The sequence below is a fragment of the Triticum urartu genome, chromosome 4A (assembly GCF_056163025.1).
Source record: "Triticum urartu cultivar PI428250 chromosome 4A, HENAU_Tu73, whole genome shotgun sequence".
Taxonomy (NCBI): Eukaryota; Viridiplantae; Streptophyta; class Magnoliopsida; order Poales; family Poaceae; genus Triticum; species Triticum urartu.
The window spans coordinates 430,535,622-430,560,956 of NC_141876.1; positions in this window are offsets into that span (position 1 = coordinate 430,535,622).

Below are 25,335 nucleotides of genomic sequence, written 5' to 3' on the forward strand. Positions count from 1 at the left end.
TCCATGCAAGTTAACATGAGACACTGGATTGCCTCATAGTCATCACCACGAGCAGCATAAGCAGCAACTTCTTCTAGTGGTGCATCTTTTGAGGGAGCATCACCCAGGGGTTGATCTAGCACGTACTCCTTCTTTGCACTCCCGAGAACAAATCTCAGGTTCCGGATCCAATCCGCATAGTTTCCACCATTTGCAGCCAACTTTTCTTTCTCAAGTATAGGGGCTAAGTTGAACATATTGCGAGCCATTTAATCTACAACGATAAACACACACATAATTTTAGACACAGTTCATAATTAATATTGCACTAGTTATTAAAACAATTTTATTTTTAAAGTGCACTCCCACTAAAATTAATATCTCTCATAATTAGTAGTGAGTGATACAAGATCCAAGTCTAGTTCTTAGCCATTGATGTGGACATCAATGATAACGAGAATTTTGACTAGTGGGAAAATTTTTGCCGATCATATCTCCATATGACTCTTGTTCGTCTTTTGATGCTTTGTGTTTCGAGCTCAAAACGATTCTGCTAGAACTTCAAGACAACCGAGTGCTATCTGCATCCATGGTCTAACCATCCCCGTCTTACACCTCACATTATGTTTGTACTCATGTGGACATGACGCACTTAGGAATACCGCATGTTATAGACGGTTGCAACAGTGGGATGAACACCTTTTAACTTGATATTTACCGTGAGAGATCACCCTAATAATTGACTGCTACACAATCAAAGGGTGCAAACAACAAAGGGATAAACATCTCAGGCAATTCATAATAGCGTGATATGGTATAGCCCTAGGTGCCGGGAGTTCTCCATGATTGTCTTCAATCTTAAGTTGAAGCGACGTGACAACCAATATTTCGTTGCCGTGGCACCCGTTTCAAAAACGTTGCCGTGGCGGCAATCTCAAAAAACGTTGTCGCGGTGGCCATTTCAGAAAACATTGCCGTGGCACAAAAATCTGAAAGTCCGTCGTGGCAGGAAATTATAGCTCCTCGTCCCGCGCCTAGTACACCTTCTCCTTGTCGGGGTCTCTTGATAACCCACAAGTAGGGGATCAATTATAGCTTTTTTGATAAATAAGAGTGTCGAACCCAACGAGGAGCTAAAGGTAGGATTTATATTCCCTTCAAGTACTGACCACTGATACAACTCCATGCACGCTTAACATTCGCTTTACCTAGAACAAGTATGAAACTATTTTGTAGGTGTGATGCTAGCTAGAACTACTTTGCAAGAATAAAACTAGGAGTACTTTGCAAGATAATAATAGTTAGTTGTTTAGTAGAAAGATTTCTATAACACAAGAGAAGTAATTTGTCCATAGGCAATCGATAACTGGACCGGTAATCATTGTTGCAATTTTATACGAGGGAGAGGCATGAGCTAACATACTTTCTGTACTTGGATCATATGCACTTATGATTGGAACTCTAGAAAGAATCCACAACTACTAAAGACCATTAAGGTAAAACCCAACCATAGCATTAAGTAACAATTCATCTTTATTCCCATACGGAACAACCCCCTTACTCGGGTATAAGCTTCTGTCACTCTCGCCACCCACCATAAGCAAATCATGAACGTATTGCCACACCCTACAGTGGGAGTCCCTCACGCTTGCGCGACACGGAGGGCACCATAGGATAGCACCAAAAAAACATACAGCTCAAACCAATCACGATCATCAATCAACCCATAGGACAAAACGAATCTACTCAAACATCATAGGATGGCAACACATCATTGGATAATAATATGTAGCATTAAGAACCATGTTTAAGCAGAGATTACAGTGGGGAGAAGAGGTGTTACACTGCTGCATAGAGGGGGAGAGAGTTGGTGATGACAACGGCGAGGTTGTTAGTGTAGATCGCCGTCACGATGATTGCCCTGGTGGTGTTCCGGCGCCACCGGGAGAGAGGGGGAGAGAGCCCCCTACTTCTTCTTCTTCCTTGGCCTCCCCCTAGATGGGAGGAGAGTTTCCCCTCTGGTCCATGGCCGCCATGGCGGCGGAGGGGCAGGAGCCCCTTCGAGATTGGATCTCTCTCTTTGTTCTCTTCTGTTTTGCGTTCCAGTTTCCTGGCCGAAAACCGTTTCTTAAATATCCGGAGATCCGTAACTTCGATTGGGCTGAAATTTTAACACGATTTTTTTCTAGATATTATCTTTCTTGTGGCAAAAGAAGTGCAGCAACCGACCTATGAGGTGCTCACAAGCCACCAGGGCGCGACCACCTCCCTGGGCATGCCCTGGTGCTTTGTGGCCATCTCGTGCACCATCTTGCGTTGGTTCTTCGTCCCAAAAATCATATATATTCCAAAATAAATCTATGTATATTTATCGCGTTTGGGATTCGTTTGATATGGATATTCTATGAAACAAAAAATATGCAACAAAGAGGAACTGACACTAGGCACTGGATCAATATGTTAGTCCCAAAAATAATATAAAATGTTGCCAAAAATATATGAAATTTGTAGAATATTGGCATGAAACAATAAAAAAATTATAGATACAACAGAGACGTATCAACATCCCCAAGCTTAATTCCTGCTCGTCCTCGAGTAGGTAAATGATAAAAAGGATAATTTTTGATGTGGAATGCTACCTAGCATAATCTTGATCATATAATCTAATCATGGCATGAATATTAAGACAGGAGTGCTTCAAAGCAATAGTCTAGCTATAATTTGACATAAAGACATCAATACTCATGCATCCCAACAAACAATTATGTCTTTCAAAATATCAATGTTGAATAATGCTATCCCTACAAAATCATATAGCCCTGCCATGCCCCATCTTCTTAACACAAAGTATTTATCATGTACTACCCCGGTCTCGGCCAAGCAATTGGTTCATACTTTTTAACGCGCTTAAGTTTTTTCAACCCCCACGTTATACATGAGCGCAAGCCATGGATATAGCACTATGGGTGCAATAGAGTATGGTGGTAGAGATAATTTGGAGAAGACAAAAAGCGAGAAAGTCTCACATCGACGCGGCTAATCAACGGGCTATGGAGATGCCTATCAATTGATATCAATGCGAGGAGTAGGGATTGCCATGCAACGGATGCACTAAGAGGTATAAGTGTATGAATGCTCAAACTAAAAATTAAGTGGGTGTGCATCCAAATTTCTTGCTCGAAGACCTTGGGCATTTGAGGAAGCCCATCATCGGAATATACAAGCCAAGTTATATAATGAAAAATTCCCACTGGTATATGAAAGTGACAACATAGGAGACTCTCTATATGAAAAACATGGTGCTACTCTGAAGCACAAGTGTGGTAAAGGATAGTAGCATTGCCCCTTCTCTCTTTTTCTCTCATTTCATTTTTTTGTTTTTTGTTTTTTTCGTTGGGCTCTTTTTGGCCTTTTTTTATTTTCTCTTGAGTCTCATCCCGACTTATGAGGGAATCAAAGTCTCCATCATCCTTTCCTCATTGGGACATGCTCTAATAATGAATAATGATGATCATCACACTTCTATTTACTTATAACTCAAAAAAATTACAACTCGATCCTAGGACAAAGTATGACTCTATATGAATGCCTCTAGCAGTGTACCAGGATGTCCAATGATCTAGCATAGCAAAGATATCAAAAAACGGACAAGCCATGAAAATACCATGCTAGCTATCTTACGATCATGCAAAGCAATATGACAATGAATGCTCAAGTCATGTATATGATGATGATGGAAGTTGCATGGCAATATATCTCGGAATGGCTATGAAAATGCCATAATAGGTAGGTATGGTGGTTGTTTTGAGGAAGATATAAGGAGGCTTATGTGTGATAGAGTGTATCATATCACGGGGTTTGGATTCACCGGTGAAGTTTGCACCAACTCTCGAGGTGAGAAAAGGCAATGCACAATACCGTAGAGGCTAGCAAATTGTGGAATGGTAAGAGTGCATATAATCCATGGACTCACATTAGTCATAAAGAAATCACATACTTATTGTGAAAGTTTATTAGCCCTCGAAGCAAAGTACCACTATGCATGCCCCTAGGGGGGAGGTTGGTAGTAGTTAACCATCACGCACCCCCGACCTCCACGCAGAGGAAGACAATCAATAATAAATCATGCTCCAACTTCTTAGCATAACGAGAGACTATACGTGCATGCTTCGGGAATCACAAACCTTAACACCAATATTCTTACTAAGCATAATCATTCACTAGTACCTCCCACATATTACCATCTCTATATCGCAAAACTATTGCAAGGAATCAAACATATCATATTCGGTGATCTACAAGTTTTATGGAGGATTTTAAGACTAACCATGTGAATGACCAATTCATCTTGACTCTCTAAATAGATATAAGTGAAGCAAGAGAGTATAATTATTTCTACAAAAGACCATGCTCTAATAAATATAAGTGAAGCAAAAGAGCATTCTGCAAATAACTGTTTTCCATGTCAAGAGAAACATGCAACCCAAACTTCAAATGATATAAGTGAAGCACATGAAGCATTCTATAAAGCCATACTCAAAAGATATAAGTAAAGTGCAAAGAGCATTCTATAAATCAACCAAGGACTATCTCATACCAGCATGGTGCATTACTAAAAGAAAAATAAAAAGCACATGATGCCCCAAGAATTTACGCATATCATGTGAACAAAACAAAAATTGAAACATACCGATACTTGTTGAAGAAAGATGGGATGCCTTCTAGGGCATCCCCAAGCTTAGACGCTTGAGTCTCCTTGAATATTGACTTAGGTTGCCTTGGGCACCCCCAGGATTTAACTCTTTCCCCTCCTCCTCACATCGAGACCTCCTCGATCTTCGAACACTTCAGCCACACAAAACTTAACAAAACCTTCATGAGATCCGTTAGTATAATAATGCAAATCACTACTTTAAGTACCATTACAAACCCATTCATATTTTATTATTGCATTATACCTACTGTATTCTAACTTCACCATGGCCTATACCTCCCGATACAATCCATAGATTCATCAAAACAAGCAAACATCGCAACAAAAACAGAACAATATGTAGTAATTTGAACATTGACCATACTTTTGTAACTCCAAAAATGCTGAAACATTAGGACAAAATAAACAATTTGTGTAGAAGTACCGTGTAAAATTTTTAGAATTTTTGCATGTTCAGTAAAATAATGTAAATTCACGCACTACAACAAAAGTCTCTGTTTTTGCACCGCAATACCAAAAAGGCAATTTAAACATCCTAAAGGTAAATCTTGGCACATTATTTTTAGAATACAATGGATTTGTACAAGTGGATAATTATTTATGTGAGAAACTTCCATGAAAAATTCTACATTGTTTCCATGAGCATGAACACAAGTGTTCAAGGTAGACCCTCACTTCTCCAATGCATAACCTTCCAATTGCTTCTCTTTTTGAAAAAGTTTTTAAGTTCCCCTCTATATATTTTTTTTGTTTTTAAAATTTATAAAAGCACACAACAGAAGTAAATGACTCTCTAAAACTTCTGGGTTGTCTCCCTGGCGACGCTTTCTTTAAAGCCATTAAGCTAGGCATAAAGTGCTCAAGTAATTGATGCACCTGGATCCCAAGGTATATCAAAGCCAATTTTAATTAACAATGTTTTGAAATTTAGTAGTGAGCACAAAGAAACATATATTATGCAATGACGAAGTCTAACTCTCTTCCTATGTGATGACCCACAAGTATAGGGGATCTATCGTAGTCCTTTCGATAAGTAAGAGTGTCGAACCCAACGAGGAGCAGAAGGAAATGATAAGAGGTTTCCAGCAAGGTATTCTCTGCAAGTACTGAAATAAGTGGTAACAGATAGTTTTGTGATAAGATAATTGTAACGAGCAACAAGTAACAAAAGTAAATAAGGTGCAGCAAGGTGGCCCAATCCTTTTTGTAGCAAAGGACAAGCCTGGACAAACTCTTATATGGTGTAAAGCGCTCCCAAGGACACATGGGAATATTGTCAAGCTAGTTTTCATCATGCTCATATGATTCGCGTTCGGTACTTTGATAATTTGGTATGTGGGTGGACCGGTGCTTGGGTGCTGCCCTTACTTGGCCAAACATCCCACTTATGATTAACCTCTATTGCAAGCATCCGCAAATACAAAAAAGTATTAAGGTAAACCTAACCATAGCATGAAACATATGGATCCAATCCAGCCCCTTACGAAGCAACGCATAAACTAGGGTTTAAGCTTCTGTCACTCTAGCAACCCATCATCTACTTATTACTTCCCAATGCCTTCCTCTAGGCCCAAACAATGGTGAAGTGTCATGTAGTCGACGTTCACATAACACCACTAGCGGAGAGACAATATACATCTCATCAAAATATCGAACGAATACCAAATTCACATGACTACTAATAGCAAGACTTCTCCCATGTCTTCAGGAACAAAAGTAACTACTCACAAAGCATAAAATGTTCATAATCAGAGGGGTATTAATGTGCATATAGGATCTAACATATGATCTTCCACCAATTAAACCAACTAGCATCAACTACAAGGAGTAATTAACACTACTAGCAACCTACTAGCACCAATCCCGGACTTGGAGACAAGAATTGGATACAAGAGATGAACTAGGGTTTTGAGATGAGATGGTGTTGATGGAGATTGCCCTCTCCCGATGAGAGGAGCATTGGTGATGACGATGGGGATTATTTCCCCCTCCGGGAGGGAAGTTTCCCCGGTAGAACAGCCCCGCCAGAACCCTAGATTGGCTCCGCCAAGGTTCCGCCTCGTGGCGGCGGAGTTTCGTCCGAGAAGATGGATTATGATTTTTTTCCCATCGAAAGAGTCCATATAGCAGAAGATGGTCACCGGAGGGCCACTAGGGGGCCCACGAGGTAGGGGGCGCGCCCCCCACCCTCGTGGGTAGGGTGTGGCCCCCCTGGTGAAGTTCTTGCACTCAATGTTTTTTTATATATTTGGAAAACATCATCCATGAAGTTTCAGGACTTTTGGAGCTGTGAAGAATAGGTCTCTAATGTTTTCTCCTTTTTCCAGCCAGAATCCCAGCTGCCGGTATTCTCCCTCTTTGTGTAAACCTTGTAAAATAAGAGAGAATAGGCATAAGTATTGTGACATAATGTGTAATAACATCCCATAATGCAATAAATATTGATATAAAAGCATGATGCAAAATAGACGTATCAACTCCCCCAAGCTTAGACCTCGCTTGTCCTCAAGCGAAAAGCCGAAATCAAAAAATATGTCCACATGTTTAGAGATGAAGGTGTCGATAAAAATAAAGTACGTACATGAGGGCATCATGATCATTCTTAGAACAACAACTTATATAATTCTTGTCATATGACATCTTATGCTAGAGTAATAATTCAATCACAATATCAAGTATGAATCGTAAACTTCATTGAAAACTGACAAACTATAATCTCAGTCATTGAGGCAATTGCAATTTATCATAACATAGGAAAGAGTCAATGTATAAGAGCTTTTCAGCAAGTCCACATACTCAACTATCATATAATCTTTCACAATTGCCGACACTCACGCAATACTTATGGGTATGGAGTTTTAATCGGACACAGAGAAAGATAGGGGCTTATAGTTTTGTCTCCCAATGTTTTACCTCAAGGGTAATGTCAACAGTAATAGTTCATGAAAACTCACATCCAATTAGCCATATATACTAGGATCTTTCCAACATATTGTGCTTGCCAAAGGATAAAATGTAAAAAGGAAGGGTGAAGATCACCATGACTCTTATGCAAGGTAGGAGATAAAAGTAAAAGATAGGCCATTCGCAGAGGGAAGCAGAGGTTGTCATGCGCTTTTATGTTTGGATGCACAAAATCCTAATGTGAAAGAACATCACTTTATATTGCCACTTGTGATATGGACCTTTATTATGCAGTCTCTCACTTTTATTACTTCCATATCACACACTCGTATAAAGCTTATTTCCTCACCAATCAATCATACATATTTAGAGAGCAATTGTTATTGCTTGCACCGATGACAACTTACTTGATGGATCTTGCTCAATCCATAGGTAGATATGGTGGACTCTTATGGCAAGACTGGTTTAAGGGTATTTGGAAGCACAAGTAGTATCTCTGCTTGGTGCAATGAATTTGGCTAGCATGAGGGGGAAGGCAAGCTCATCATGTTGGAAGATCCAAGACAATATAATTTATCTCAGATGTAAGAAAACATAACCCATTATGTTGTCTTCCTTGTCCAATGTCAACTCTTTAGCATGTCATATTTTAATGAGTGCTCACAATCATAAAAGATGTCCAAGATAGTATATTTATATGTGAAGACCTCTCTTTGTTTATTACTTCCTATTAATTGCAACGATGACCAAAACTATGTTTGTCAACCCTCAATAACTTTTATTCATCATACTCTTTCTATGTGTGCTCATTACTCTCCATAAGACTCACATGATCTCTTTGTTTCTTTTTATTTCTTTCTCTCTTCTTTTATTCACTTGGGATCATGGCAAAAATAATCAAGCCCTTGACTCAACACTAATCTTTATTATATAGCTCACGGACTCGATTACATAGAAGAATGATAAAGCAAAACTCACAACTAGATCATACTAAGAACTTTTATTCTACTAGATCAAGATATTACCAAAAGGATCGAACTAAGAAAAATGGTAAAGATAAAAGTGATGGTGATACGATACCGGGGCACTCCCCCAAGCTTGGTAGTTGCGAAGTGGAGTGCCCATACCAGATACTCAATTCTTCTTTGTTGGTGAAGAAGGTGGAGTTGTTGATGATGGATAGTCGCACATCGAGCGTAGGAGGTCTTCTAGCTTGCGGATAATGCCCTTGAGTGCGATGATATGCTCCTTCAACAAAATATTTTCACGTGTGAGATACTTATTTTGTATACGAGCCAACTCAATCATCTTGAAGGCTTCCATTTCTGTTGGGGTAAGAAGATTGTGATCCACTTGAAGGCTGTCCTCTGTTGCTGGAACTTGGTAATCCATGGCCTTCTTGATCCCTTCATCCTTGTTGATCTCCATAGGTTCTTCTCTCTTCAGCTCTATCTTCATTAGCCAAGCATTATTGCCCTCATGGTTGGAGGAGGAGGGAGACGATATAGTGCCTGGCCTTGACAAGCCTGACAGAAACAGCTCGAAACAAAAACAAGAGGATTTTGCGTGATACGGGAGTCAAAACCTCCGGGAGATTATATAATGAATTTTTACCGACCAAAATACGTGTCCTGTAAGAAAACAGAGTCCGGAGAGCACACGAGGTGCCCACGAGGTAGGGGGGCGCGCCCAGGGGGCTAGGGCGCGCCCTCCACCCTCGTGGGGCCCTCGTGTCCTTTCCGTACTGCTGCTTATTTTTCTATTTTTCTCAATATTCCAAAACGGAGAAATATTGCCTTAAAAACTGTTTTGGAGTCGGTTTACTTACCGTACCACATACCTATTCCTTTTCGGAGTCTGAAACGTTCCGGAAAGTCTCCCTTATGTATTCTTCCGGGGTTACGGTTTCAATAACATTAGTTTCAACATTTATGGGATTACCTGAGATATAGTGTTTGATTCTTTGGCCATTCACCACCTTCGGATTTCTGCCTTCGAAGTTGTTGATTTTTATGGCACCAGAACGGTAGACCTCTTCGATAACGTTAGGACCTTCCCATTTAGAGAGAAGTTTTCCTACAAAAAATCTTAAACGAGAATTGTATAGCAATACATAATCACCTACATTAAACTCACGCTTTTGTATTCTTTTATCATGCCACCTTTTAACTTTTTCTTTAAACAACTTGGCATTTTCATAGGCTTGGGTTCTCCATTCATCAAGTGAGTTAATATCAAATAACCTCTTCTCACCAGCAAGTTTAAAATCATAATTTAGTTCTTTAATAGCCCAATAAGCCTTGTGTTCTAGTTCGAGAGGTAAGTGACATGCTTTTTCCATAAACCATTTTATACGGAGACATACCCATAGGGTTTTTATATGCAGTTCTATAGGCCCATAATGCATCATCAAGTTTCTTGGACCAATTCTTTCTGGACCTATTAACAGTCTTTTGCAAAATTAATTTGAGTTCTCTATTACTCAATTCTACTTGACCACTAGACCGAGGGTGATAAGGAGATGCAATTCTATGATTAACATCATATTTAGCAAGCATTTTACGGAAAGCACCATGAATAAAATGTGAACCACCATCAGTCATTAAATATCTAGGGACTCCAAACCTTGGAAAAATAACTTCTTTAAGCATTTTAATAGAAGTGTTATGATCAACACTACTAGTTGGAATAGCTTCTACCCACTTAGTAACGTAATCAACAACAACTAAAATATGTGTATAACCATTAGAGGAAGGAAAAGGTCCCATATAGTCAAAGCCCCAAACATCAAATGGTTCAATAACAAGTGAATAATTCATAGGCATTTATTGACGTCTACGAATATTACCAATTCTTTGACATTCATCACAAGATAAGACAAACTTACGGGCATCCTTGAAGAGAGTAGGCCAATAAAAACCAGATTGTAGTACCTTATGTGCAGTCCTATCTCCAGCATGGTGTCCTCCATAAGCTTCAAAGTGACATTTGCGTAGGATCTGTTCCTGTTCATGCTCAGGTACACAACGTCTAATAACACCATCTACTCCTTCTTTATAAAGATGTGGGTCATCCCAAAAGTAATGCCTCAAATCATAAAATAACTTTTTCTTTTGCTGGTATGTGAAACTGGGTGGTATGAACTCAGCAACAATATAATTAGCATAGTCAGCATACCATGGAGCAATATGAGAAGTATTTATGACATTTAATTGTTCATCAATAAAGCTATCATCAATAGGTAGTGGGTCATCAAGCACATTTTCTAACCTAGACAAGTTGTCTGCAACGGGGTTCTCAGCTCCTTTTCTATCAACAATATGTAAATCAAATTCTTGTAGTAAGAGAACCCATCTAATAAGTCTAGGTTTAGCATCTTTCTTTTCCATAAGATATTTAATAGCAGCATGATCAGTGTGAATAGTTACTTTAGAATCAACAATATAGGTTCAAACTTATCACAAGCAAATACAACTGCTAAGAATTCTTTTTCAGTAGTAGCATAATTTCTTTGAGCATTGTCTAGAGTTTTACTAGCATATTGAATAATATTTAGTTTCTTATCTACTCTTTGTCCTAGAAAAACACCTATAGCATAATCACTAGCATCACACATAATTTCAAAGGGTAAATTCCAATCAGGTGGCTGAACAATAGGTGCAGAGATCAATGCTTTCTTAAGTATTTCAAATGCTTCTACACAATCATCATCAAAAACAAATGGTATATCTTTTTGTAATAAATTAGTCAGAGGCCGAGAAATTTTTGAGAAGTCCTTAATGATCCTCCTATAAAAACCGGCATGACCAAGGAAACTTCTTATACCTTTGATGTCCTTGGGACATGTCATCTTTTCAATAGCATCAACCTTGGCTTTATCAACTTCAATACCTCTTTCAGAAACTTTATGCCCCAAGACAATACCTTCATTAACCATAAAGTGTCACTTTTCCCAATTCAAGACAAGATTAGTTTCTTCAGATCTCTGCAAAACTCGATCAAGGTTGCTCAAGCAATCATCAAAAGAAGATCCATAGACAGAAAAGTCATCCATGAAAACCTCACAAATCTTTTCACAAAAGTCAGAGAATATAGCCATCATGCATCTTTGAAAGGTAGCAGGTGCATTACATAAACCAAAAGGCATACGTCTATAAGCAAAAGTTCCAAAAGGACATGTAAAAGTAGTCTTTGATTGATCTTTGGCTGACACAGGTATTTGAGAGAAACCAGAATAACCATCTAGAAAGCAAAAATGTGTATGTTTGGATAATCTTTCTAGCATTTGATCGATAAAAGGTAAGGGGTAATGATCCTTTTTTTGTAGCCTTATTTAATTTGCGGAAATCAATTACCATCCTATAACCAGTAATAATTCTTTGAGGAATCAATTCATATTTATCATTAGGAACAACAGTAATACCTCCCTTCTTAGGGACACAATGGACAGGGCTTACCCACTGACTATCAGCAACAGGGTAAATTATACCTGCCTCAAGGAGCTTTAGTATCTCCTTTCTTACCACTACTTTCATTTTAGGATTCAGCCGGCGTTGATGATCACGAACTAGTTTATCATCTTCTTCCAAATTAATTTTATGTTGGCATAGAGTGGGACTAATGCCCTTAAGATCATCTAGAGTATACCCAATAGCAGCACGGTGCTTCTTCAGAATTTTCAATAATCTCTCTTCTTCATGTTCTGAAAGGTTAGCACTAATAATAACAGGGTATATCTTTTTCTCATCAAGATAAGCATATTTAAGAGTATCCGGTAACGGTTTAAGCTCAAACACGGGATCACCCTTGGGTGGAGGAGGATCTCCTAGGATTTCAACAGGTAAATTGTGTTTCAGAATAGGTTCCTGTTTAAAGAATACTTCATCTAATTCCCTTCTTTCATTCATAAACATATCATTTTCATGGTCTAGCAAATATTGTTCTAAAGGATCACTAGGAGGTACGGCAATAGAGGCAAGATCAATCATTTCATCTTTACTAGGTAATTCTTCTTCACGGTGTTGTCTGCTAAATTTAGAAAAATTAAATTCATGAGTCATATCATCTAAACCGACAGTAACAACATCCCTTTTGCAATCTATGGTAGCATTAATAGTATTTAAGAAGGGTCTACCAAATATAATGGGACATAAGCTATCTTGTGGGGAACCAAGAACAAGAAAATCAGCAGGATATTTAGTTTTCCCACACAAGACTTCAACATCTCTAACAATTCCCATTGGTGAAATAGTATCTCTATTAGCAAGTTTAATTGTGACATCAATATCTTCTAACTCAATAGGTGCAATGTCATGCATAATTTCGTTGTATAAGTCAATAGGTATTGCACTAGCACTAGCACCCATATCACATAAGCCATGATAACAATGATCTCCTATTTTAACAGAAATAACAGGCATACCTACCACAGGTCTAGGTTTATCTGTATCACGGGGTTTAGCAATTCTAGAAGTTTCATCACAGAAATAAATAACATGCCCATCTATATTATCAGACAAGAGGTCTTTAACAATAGCAATATTGGGTTCAACTTTAACTTGCTCAGGAAGTGTATATGTTTTAATATTGCTTTTACGAACCACAATTGAAGCTTTAGCATGATCCTTTATCCTAACAGGGAAAGGTGGTTTCTCAACATAAGAAGTAGGAACAATAGGATCATTATAAGTAATAGTTTTTTCTTCAACTTTAATAGGTGCAGCTACTTTTACTTCTATGGGAGGATGATATTTAAACCACTTCTCCTTGGGGAGATCAACATAAGCAGCAAAAGATTCACAGAAAGAAGCTACTATCTCAGAGTCAAGTCCATATTTAGTGCTAAATTTACGGAAAATATCGGTATCCATAAAAGATTTAACACAATCAAAACTAGGTGTCATACCTGACTCCTTACCATTGTCGAGGTCCCAATCTTCGGAGTTGCGTTTAATTCTTTCCAATAAATCCCATTTGAATTGAATAGTCTTCATCATAAAAGAGCCAGCACAAGAAGTATCAAGCATGGTGCGATTGTTATCAGAAAGCCGGGCATAAATTTTTTGAATAATCATTTCTCTTGAGAGCTCATGATTGGGGCATGAATATAACATTGATTTAAGCCTCCCCAAGCTTGAGCGATGCTTTCTCCTTCGCGAGGCCAAAAATTATATATATAATTTCAATCACGATGAACAAGATGCATAGGATAAAACTTTTGATGAAATTCCAATTTCAATTGTTTGTAATTCCAAGACTCCATATCATCACATAGCCTATACCATGTCGATGCATCTCCCCTCAAAGATAAAGGGAAGACCATCTTCCTAAAAACATCTCCTGGTACACCTGCAAGCTTAAATAATCCACAAACTTCATCCACATATATTAGATGTTCATCAGGATGTTTTGTTCCATCTCCTAAAAAAGGATTAGCTAGCAGTTTTTCTACCATACCCAAAGGAATTTCAAAGCAAGCATTTTCATTTTCAGTAGGTTCAGTAGGTTGATGAGCAACTCTTTTCTCTACTGGTCGGGGTGAAGATACCCCGAACAAGCCCCTCAGAGGATTACTTTCCATAGTAACAAGTGACGGTAAATTTCAGCACACTATATAATTTTTCCTTACCAAATTCCACCTACCAAAGGTGCTTCACTCCCCGGCAACGGCGCCAGAAAAGAGTCTTGATGACCCACAAGTATAGGGGATCTATCGTAGTCCTTTCGATATGTAAGAGTGTCGAACCCAACGAGGAGCAGAAGGAAATGATAAGCGGTTTCCAGCAAGGTATTCTCTGCAAGTACTGAAATAAGTGGTAACAGATAGTTTTGTGATAAGATAATTGTAACGAGAAACAAGTAACAAAAGTAAATAAGGTGCAGCAAGGTGGACCAATCCTTTTTGTAGCAAAGGACAAGCCAGGACAAACTCTTATATGGTGTAAAGCGCTCCCGAGGACACATGGGAATATCGTCAAGCTAGTTTTCATCACGCTCATATGATTCGCGTTTGATACTTTCATAATTTGGTATGTGGGTGGACCAGTGCTTGGGTGATGCCCTTAATTGGACAAACATCCCACTTATGATTAACCTCTATTGCAAGCATCCGCAAATACAACAAAAGTATTAAGGTAAACCTAACCATAGCATGAAACATATGGATCCAATTCAGCCCCTTACGAAGCAACGCATAAACTAGGGTTTAAGCTTCTGTCACTCTAGCAACCCATCATCTACTTATTACTTCCCAATGCCTTCCTCTAGGCCCAAACAATGGTGAAGTGTCATGTAGTCGACGTTCACATAACACCACTAGAGGAGAGACAATATACATCTCATCAAAATATCGAACGAATACCAAATTCACATGACTACTAATAGCAAGACTTCTCCCATGTCCTCAGTAACAAAAGTAACTACTCACAAAGCATAAACATGTTCATAATCAGAGGGGTATTAATGTGCATATAGGATCTGAACATATGGTCTTCCACCAATTAAACCAACTAGTATCAACTACAAGGAGTAATTAACACTACTAGCAACCTACTAGCACCAATCCCGGACTTGGAGACAAGAATTGGATACAAGAGATGAACTAGGGTTTTGAGATGAGATGGTGTTGATGAAGATGTTGATGGAGATTGCCCTCTCCCGATGAGAGGAGCATTGGTGATGACGATGGGGATTATTTCCCCCTCCGGGAGGGAAGTTTCCCCGGTAGAACAGCCCCGCCAGAACCCTAGATTGGCTCCGCCTCATGGCGGCGGAGTTTCGTCCGAGAAGATGGCTTATGATTTTTTCCCATCGAAAGAGTCCATATAGCAGAAGATGGTCACCGGAGGGCCACCAGGGGGCCCACGAGGTAGGGGCGCGCCCAGGGGGTAGGGCGCGCCCCCACCCTCGTGGGCAGGGTGTGCCCCCCTGGTGAAGTTCTTGCGCTCAATGTTTTTTTATATATTTGGAAAACATCATCCATGAAGTTTTCAGACTTTTGGAGCTGTGCAGAATAGGTCTCTAATATTTGCTCCTTTTCCAGCCAGAATCCCAGCTGTCGGCATTCTCCCTCTTTGTGTAAACCTTGTAAAATAAGAGGGAATAGGCATAAGTATTGTGACATGATGTGTAATAACAGCCCATAATGCAATAAATATTGATATAAAAGCATGATGCAAAATGGACGTATCACTATGCATCGGCATGTCATAAAAGAACAATTCATGCACACCAACTTGTAGCGTCCAAGATGCGATTCTATACCAATCACATGATGAATTCATGATTGGGGCACAACTGCATTTCGAGCGCATAGCAAGGTGGGTATCATTACAACATACCATGTACTGAATAGATGAGAATACCAGATAAAGGCTTACACTCGCCACAAGCTACAACATGAATACATGAATACATCGATACATAGCAATCATCATACAAAAGAGCAGGATCTGACTACGGATGTAATGAAACGAAAAATAAGAATGACATCCACCCTGCTAATCCCAGGCTCCCGACCTAGAACCTATCCCTTGATCGAAGAATAAGAAGCAAAAGAAGAACTCCAAATAGATCAAGTATCGCTCTCACGTCAGATCATGACATTACCTATACCTGCACCTGTTGTTGCAGTAATCTGCGAGCCACGAGGACTCAGCAATCCCAATACCATGGGTATCAAGACTAGCAAAGCTTAATGGGTATGGAATGGATAAGTGGTGAGGTTGCAGCAAGCACTAAGCATTTGTATGGTGGCTAACTTACGAGTACAAGAATAAGAGGAGAAACTGTAACATCCCAAATTTTCAATTTGGAATGTTATACATTAGATCATCATGCATATCATATTTTATTTGCTTTGGGTTTTGATCCTAGAAAATTCTAAGCAACTCAAGGACCCACAGAGAGAGTTGGGGATTTCGTTATTTTCATATTTGAGTTTTTTCTCAAATTTTGAGAATAGGATCATTTGATTTTATTTATTTTATCATCAATTATTTCTATTACAAAAATATGAGAGAGGGAATAAAATGACTTTCCCAAAATATAGAAATACTGAGGATTTAATAAAAAAATCAAATAGTTTTATTTCAGAGTTTTTTTTATTTGAATTAAGAAAAATGCGCGTTTTTCAAAATTGCATTTAGGGCCCAAATAAATGTTCACTTTGTCGGCTTGATTTTAGAAGCCTGGGAAAATTTATTTCGGTATTTTTGGAGTCCGTTTAGTATTTCTTTTTATTTTTTTTCTTCCGAGCGAAAAAAAACGCAACCGACTACGGGCCGTAACCGGCCAGAACTCTGCCGGCCGGGGGGCTTTATAAGTTGGGGCAAGCCAGCCCGAAGGCCCAGCCGCCCCGAAACCCTAGCCGCGCCCAGCCCCAGCCCCCCCCCCCCCGCCGCCGCCGCTGCCGCGCTGCGCCGCCACCGATCCGCCGGAGCCGTGCGTCGCCGGAGGTTCGCCGCACCTCGAAATCCGTGCCGTTTAAAAAAATTCCGTTCGTCGTTTTTCTTTTCGTCGGATTTTTTCCGCGGTTATTTTCTGATCACGATTTCTGATCTGATTTTCGTTTTAGTTTAACTTTTCGCTCGTTTGTCGGAATCAGGCGATTCAAGCGCCTGGAGTTTCATCTCGAAACCCTCTATCCGAATAATCAACTTAAACAAGTTTTTGCTACTGTAAAATTTGACTTAGGTTCAGATTACTAGAACGAAGTTGTTTTCTTTCGCCGTTTGACTTTCTTTGCTTTGTTCGATTTGATTCTTTTTGCCAACCGGAGTTCTTAAGTTGAACCTTCTGTTTAGATCTCTTATTTGAGTTTTACCTATGCATTAGATGAGTACTTATTGTATGCTTGTTTGTTTGCCTGTGATAGAGTACCCGGAGTGCGCCGCCTGTTACTTCGAATCGTTAGGTTTCACGGATCATCAGCAAGGCAAGTAACACTTTGATCATACCTTTTCTACAACCCAGTTTTTTTTGCATTAGATCAATCTTCACACATTGCATGATTAGGATCTAATTAAACTGTGGGATGGGAAGTAGATGAGGTAGTACCTGTTACCTGTTTATTATCAAACCTTTGGGAGTTACTTCTATGTTTGCTTATTATGCCATGCTATGCTAGTAGACGTGGATTGGGTGAGTGAAATCCATGACAGATGTGAGATTGATAATTAATGGTTTATCTAAGGTGGCAACTTAAATACACATCTGGGTGGATTGAGGCACCTGGGTATTCTAGGACCTGCCTGTTTTCTTTTGGACCGCCACCCAGGCTCAAAGGGATCATGAGATTTTTCAAACTAGAAACTTCCGTCTGCAGCCACAAGCCATTATGGGCTCTGGCATAGTTGATTAAGTCGTGCGAACTCTTACAGGGTAGACTAGCAGATGTAGGGGAAAGTAGGTGTACCGGTCTATCCATCGTAAGGTGCTAGCGCTTCTGAAAGACTGTGTCTCGGTCATCCGTTTCTCAAACACCATGTAGTGCGAGAAATCCAACGGAGGCGATCAAGTCTTGTGGGGAAAAGTGCGCAAACCTCTGCAGAGTGTAACAAACTAATCATGATTAGCCGTGTCCCCGGTTATGGACATCTTGAGTATCTAGTATCTGGATTATCATGTGAATCTCAACAGGTTACTCTAAAATTAATGTTGTTGGGTTAATGATGATGCTTAATTGGGATTGAGAATGCTGTCAACCATTCTCAATGTTTAACAACCACCATGATAGTAATTAAATTTATTCCTTTTGAAGTAGTGAAAAATTGGCTTTATGCAAAACTGTAACCATAGAGCTTTCCATCAGCCAAATATGCATATAGTATAGCTGTTGCATTCCATTACTCTCTATGTGTTATCTTGCCAGCATATTCCATGTGCTGACCCGTTTTCAGGCTGCAACGTTAATGTTGCAGACTTTTCAGACGACGATTAAGGAGTTTTAGGTCGTGGTTCTATACTCAGTGATGCCGTTGGAGTTGATGGACTCACTTATCTTCTAAAGCCTTCCGCTGTTATCGTAATTAGATGGCCTTAAGCCATATTTATTGTAATAAGTTCTCTTTTGAGACACTCGATGTAATAAGTGTGTGATTGCTACTCTGCTATAAATCCTCCGAGTACTATGTGGTGTCAGCATTACTGATCCAGGGATGACACCGGAGCACAGAAATCAGACTGTTTGAGGTCTGGTCGCTACAGAGATGGTATCAGAGCACACGCTGACTGTAGGACACGACCACTAAGCTAAAGACCTAGATCACTACTCACTCTCTTCTCTTCTGACCTCTCATCTTTTCTACTCTTTAGGATGGCGGATGCAAGGAACAAGTTCACCCAACCGGATGAAGATACACCCTTTGGACGCCACTTGAAGGAAGTCACTAGATACCTGAACATAGGAGTACCAAGCTTCACAGAAACCTACAACGCCACCTTACCTGAAGAAGAGCACTGGATGATTCAAGTTCAAATCCCAGGAAGGACGTTCATGCCAGTCACTGAGCCCATAGAGTTTTCTTTTGATGCACCAACTTGGAGTCTAGGAAAGAGCATGGCAGCTCACATCGCCATGGGACGCATTGGAGAAGTCTTCCGCAAGGATCTCAAGGATACTATCTACCAGATTTGCGGGCGCCGAGATGAACACTGGGAGATGATTAACACCAGGAAAGATAGATCAATTGCAGCTTTTATTCAGGAGTTAAATCAGCACATTCGATGACAGGAGAATCAGATGTGCGCCGACATGATAGATCTGAAGAAGGCTAAGACTAGAATCAAGGAACTGGAGGAAGAACTCAAGGCTACACGCGAAGATTATGAAGAAGAAATTGAAGTATTGGTGGAGAAGAATGATGACCTGATCAAGAAGATTGGAATATTTATGGGAGGCCCGACACCAGTAGATGAAGACGAAGAACCCAAGGAGATTAGCCCGGAAGACTACATCATCATTGACGGCACCGACTCGGAACAAGATAGTAGCAATGATGATTATGTTGATGAAGCAGGAGCAGATATCATGGAGTCTACAACCGTAGAATATTTCTAGTAGACCACCTCATCAGTAGTAGTAGTCCACCATGTAAATATAGTAGTCCGAGCACTTTGCGATAGTTAGATCGATTGTATGCCTTTGTTTGTTTGAATGAAGTGAATTGTTTGCTTTTGCCTCATGTGCATATGGGTAGTGTTTTCTCTTTAGACCCCCTCTATTCTTATATCTCATCTTTTCTAAACCCTCAGATGCCTCCGAGACGTGACCCCGGATTTGCCTTTCCGCTGGAGCTCACCCAATTGATCCAGCAGTAGAACACCTTGATGCAGTTGCTAGTCCAGAATCAGAATCAGGGGAACAACAACAACAACCCACCACCACCACCACCACCTGTTGACCACTTAGCCCGTTTTCTTAGGCTGAATCCGCCGGTGTTTTCCAGTAGCACCGAGCCGATAGTAGCAGATGATTGGCTCCGCAAGACAGCTAGGGAGTTGACCACAGCAGGATGCACAGATGCGGAGAAGGTTAAGTTTGTCGCACATCAGTTAGAAGGACCCGCAGCATCATGGTGGGAGAATTTCACAGCCACCTTTCCAGTCGACACTGTCACATGGGATCAATTTCAGCAGGCTTTCCGTACTGCCCATGTTTCAGCAGGAGCAATGGCCATGAAGAAGCGTGAGTTCCGTAACTTGCGCCAAGGAGGACGGACAGTTGGCCAGTATGTGGAGGAGTTTAGTAAGCTAGCACGTTATGCCCCAGATGACGTTGCTACGGATGCAGCTAAGCAGGAGAAGTTCCTGGAAGGACTGAATGATGAGTTGAGTATGCAGTTGATGGTAGCCACCTTCAACAACTACCAGGAGTTGGTAGACCGTGCTCTTATGATTGAAGGGAAGCAGCGGCAAATTGAGAACTGCAAGAGGAAGTATGGACAAGGAAAGTATAATTCAGGAGCTCAGCAGAAGCCACGTTTTATCCCCTAGACCGGGAGGACATTTTCAGCATACCCATGGAGTAGGTAGCTCGCACAATCACAATGGCACCAAGAATGGTAATGGGAATGGAGGAAGCAATGGCCAGAACCGCAGCACCCCATCAACCCCAGCCAAGAGAGATCTGAGTCAAGTCACCTGTTTCAAGTGTTCCAAGACCGGACATTATGCCAATGAATGTCCTGAAGGCCAAAACGGCAATGGAAGCTCTGGAAAGAAGCCGAACCCTTTCAACAGGGGACAGGTGAACCACGTTAATGTGGAGGAGGTTGAAGCTCAGCCCGATGCAGTAATAGGTAAGTTTTTGGTTAAGTCATTTACTGCACTCGTTCCTTTTGATACTGGTGCATCGCATTCATACATATCAAGGGGATTTGTGGAAAAGTATAGCCTACCCACTAGGGTTCTCAAAACACCTATGCTAGTAAGCTCACCAGGAGCAGAGTACATGGCCAGTCAAGGATGTTTTCAAGTGCCATTAAGTATAGGACGACATGTTTTCCCAACAGATTTAATTATTCTGGAATCTCAAGGTCTGGATGTGATTCTTGGTATGGATTGGCTGTCGATGTATGGAGGAAACATCGATTGTGCTAGTAAGTCAATTTTGCTTACCACCCTAGAAGGGAGAAGGATCAAGTATGTATCCCGGCATGCGCCAAACAAGACACAAGTAAATTCATTAACAGGAGTTGTGCAGGAGGAAGTACCAGTGGTAAGGGAATTCCCTGATGTATTTCCAGAGGAGTTGCCAGGCATGCCACCGGATAGAGATATTGAGTTCTTGATTGAGCTATTGCCAGGCACAGGGACAAAAATCAAAGAGACCATATAGGATGCCAGCAAAGGATTTGGTGGAAATTAAGAAACAGATTAAGGAGTTACTGGATAAAGGTTACATTCGCCCAAGTTCTTCACCTTGGGGATCACCAGTACTATTAGTAGAGAAGAAGGATGGATCGTTAAGGATGGTTGTTGATTATCAAGATTGAATGAAGTAACAATCAAGAACAAGTACCCGCTACCAATGATCAATGATCTGTTTGATCGATTGCAAGGAGCTAAAGTATTTTCCAAGATCGATTTGCGATCAGGGTACCACCAGTTGAAGATTCGAGAACAGGATATTCCGAAGACAGCTTTTACCACCAGGTATGGGCTGTATGAGTATACCGTTATGTCATTTGGTCTGACTAACGCGCCTGCCTATTTTATGAACATGATGAACAAAGTGTTTATGGAGTTTTTGGATAAGTTCGTCGTAGTGTTCATTGATGATATCCTGGTTTATTCAAAGAATGAAGAGGAACATAAGGAGCATTTGCGTTTGGTACTTGGAAAGCTCAGAGAACATCAATTATATGCCAAGTTCAGCAAATGTGAGTTTTGGTTGAAGGAAGTAGGATTCCTCGGACACGTTATATCTGGAGAAGGTATAGCTGTTGATCCCACTAAAGTTGATATCGTGACCAAGTGGGAAGCCCCAACTACCGTTGGAGAGATCCGGAGTTTTCTTGGACTCGCAGGATACTACCGGAGGTTTATTGAGAAAATTTTTCAAAGATTGCGAAGCCTATGATGGAGTTGTTGAAGAAAGATACCAAGTTCAAATGGACTGAGCAGTGTGAGGCTAGTTTCCAGGAGTTGAAGAAACGCTTGGTTACCTCACCAGTGTTGATTTTGCCAGATCAGACCAAGGATTATGAGGTGTATTGCGACGCTTCACGTCGAGGACTTGGAGCAGTGCTTATGCAGGAAGGGAGAGTTGTTTCATATGCCTCAAGACAACTGAAGCCCCATGAGTTGAATTACGCTACGCATGATTTGGAGTTAGCAGCCGTAGTGCATGCCTTGAAGACATGGAGACATTTCCTCATCGGAAATCATTGTGAGGTGTACATGGATCATAAGAGTTTGAAGTACATTTTCACACAGAAGGAGTTAAACCTCAGACAAAGGAGATGGTTGGAGCTCATCAAGGATTATGATATGAGATTGCATTATCATCCCGGGAAGGCTAATGTAGTAGCTGATGCATTAAGCCGCAAGAGCCATGTCAATATGTTAATGACGGGAGAAATACCCAAGGAGTTAGCAGAAAATCTTCGTGAACTATGTTTGGAAATAGTTCCGAGAGGCTATGTAGCAGCATTGGAAATTCAGTCAACTTTGATGGACAGAATCAGGGACGCTCAGAAGACTGTCAAGGAGATTGCTTCCATAAAGGAGAAAATGAAAGAAGGAAAAGCTAAAGGATTTTGTGAGGATGAGCACGATACCCTATGGTTTGAAGACCGTGTCTATGTGCCCAATGACCCGGAGATCAGGAAGTTAATTCTGCAAGAGGCCCATGATTCACCCTATTCGATTCACCCAAGGAATACCAAGATGTATCTGGATTTAAAGGATATTTTCTGGTGGACCAGAATGAAGAAAGAAATAGCAGAGTATGTAGCAGTTTGTGATGTATGCCAGAGAGTAAAGGCAGAGCATCAGAAGCCAGCAGGATTGTTACAACCATTGCCGATACCCGAATGGAAGTGGGATAAGTTAGGCATGGATTTTATCACGGGATTGCCCAGGACTCGTTCAGGCTATGACTTGATTTGGGTTGTAGTCGATCGATTGACGAAATTAGCTCATTTCATCCCAGTAAAGACCACATATACCAGTGCTAAGTTGGCAAAAATATACATGACCAGAATAGTATGTCTGCATGGAGTTCCGAGGAGTATCGTATCAGATAGAGGAACCCAGTTTACCTCAAAGTTCTGGAAGCATTTGCATGAAACTTTGGGAACCAGGCTAGAATTCAGTACAGCTTTTCATCCGTAGACAGATGGACAGACCAAGAGAGTCAATCAAATTTTGGAGGATATGCTGAGAGCTTGTGCGCTAGATTATGGATCTAGTTGGGACGATAATTTGCCATATGTAGAGTTCTCTTACAACAACAGTTACCAAACCAGTTTGAAGATGGCCCCTTTCGAAGCTTTGTACGGAAGGAGGTGTAGGACACCGTTGTCGTGGGACGAAGTTGGAGACCGTCAGTTGTTTGGACCTGATTTGATTAAGGAGTCTGAACAGTAAGTGAAGTTGATTCGCGATAGGCTCAAGGTAGCCCAGTCCAGACAAAAGAGTTATGCAGATTCTAAACGCAAGGAGACAGTTTACGAAGTTGGAGACAGAGCTTATCTTCGACTATCTCCACTTCGGGAACAAAGCGTTTTGGAGTTAAAGGGAAGTTAGCGCCACGATTTGTAGGACCATATCGAATTTTGGAGCGTATGGGAGAAGTGGCCTACAAGTTGAAATTGCCCGAAGGATTGTCAGGAATTCATGATGTGTTCCACGTTTCTCAGTTAAAGAAGTGTCATGCGGAGATGGCTGACATACCATTGAGAGACACAGTGCCTTTGGAAACTATTCAGTTGGATAACGATTTGACCTACGAGGAGAAACCAGTTAAGATCCTCGAGTTTGCCAGCCGAGTTACTCGCAGCAAAGTTATCAAGTTTTGCAAGGTTCAGTGGAGCCACCACACGGAGGATGAAGCCACCTGGGAACGAGAGGAAGATTTGCTCAAAGACCACCCTCACCTATTTTCTAGCCAACCCGAATCTTGAGGGCGAGATTCATCTTAAGAGGGGTAGGTTTGTAACATCCCAAATTTTCAATTTGGAATGTTATACATTAGATCATCATGCATATCATATTTTATTTGCTTTGGGTTTTGATCCTAGAAAATTCTAAGCAACTCAAGGACCCACGGAGAGAGTTGGGGATTTCGTTATTTTCATATTTGAGTTTTTTCTCAAATTTTGAGAATAGGATCATTTGATTTTATTTATTTTATCATCAATTATTTCTATTACAAAAATATGAGAGAGGGAATAAAATGACTTTCCCAAAATATAGAAATACTGAGGATTTAATAAAAAATCAAATAGTTTTATTTCGGAGTTTTTTTTTGTTGTTTTTATTTGAATTAGGAAAAATGCGCGTTTTTCAAAATTTCATTTAGGGCCCAAATAAATGTTCACTTTGTCGGGCTTGATTTTAGAAGCCCGGGAAAATTTATTTCGGGATTTTTGGAGTCCGTTTAGTATTTCTTTTTATTTTTTTCTTCCGAGTGAAAAAAAACGCAACCGACTACGGGCCGTAACCGGCCAGAACTCTGCCGGCCGGGGGGCTTTATAAGCCGGGGCAAGCCAGCCCGAAGGCCCAGCCGCCCCGAAACCCTAGCCGCGCCCAGCCCCAGCCCCGCCGCCGCGCTGCGCCGCCGCCGATCCGCCGGAGCCGCGCGTTGCGCGAGGTTCGCCGCACCTCGAAATCCGTGCCATTTAAAAAAAAATCCGTTCGTCGGATTTTTTCCGCGTTTATTTTCTGATCGCGATTTCTGATCTGATTTTCGTTTTAGTTTAACTTTTCGCTCGTTTATCGGAATCAGGCGATTCAAGCGCCTGGAGTTTCATCTCGAAACCATCTATCTGAATAATCAACTTAAACAAGTTTTTGCTACTGTAAAATTTGACTTAGGTTCAGATTACTAGAACGAAGTTGTTTCCTTTCGCCGTTTGACTTTCTTTGCTTCATTCGATTTGATTCTTTTTGCCAACCGGAGTTCTTAAGTTGAACCTTCTGGTTAGATCTCTTATTTGAGTTTTACCTGTGCATTAGATGAGTACTTATTGTATGCTTGTTTGTTTGCCTGCGATAGAGTACCCGGAGTGCGC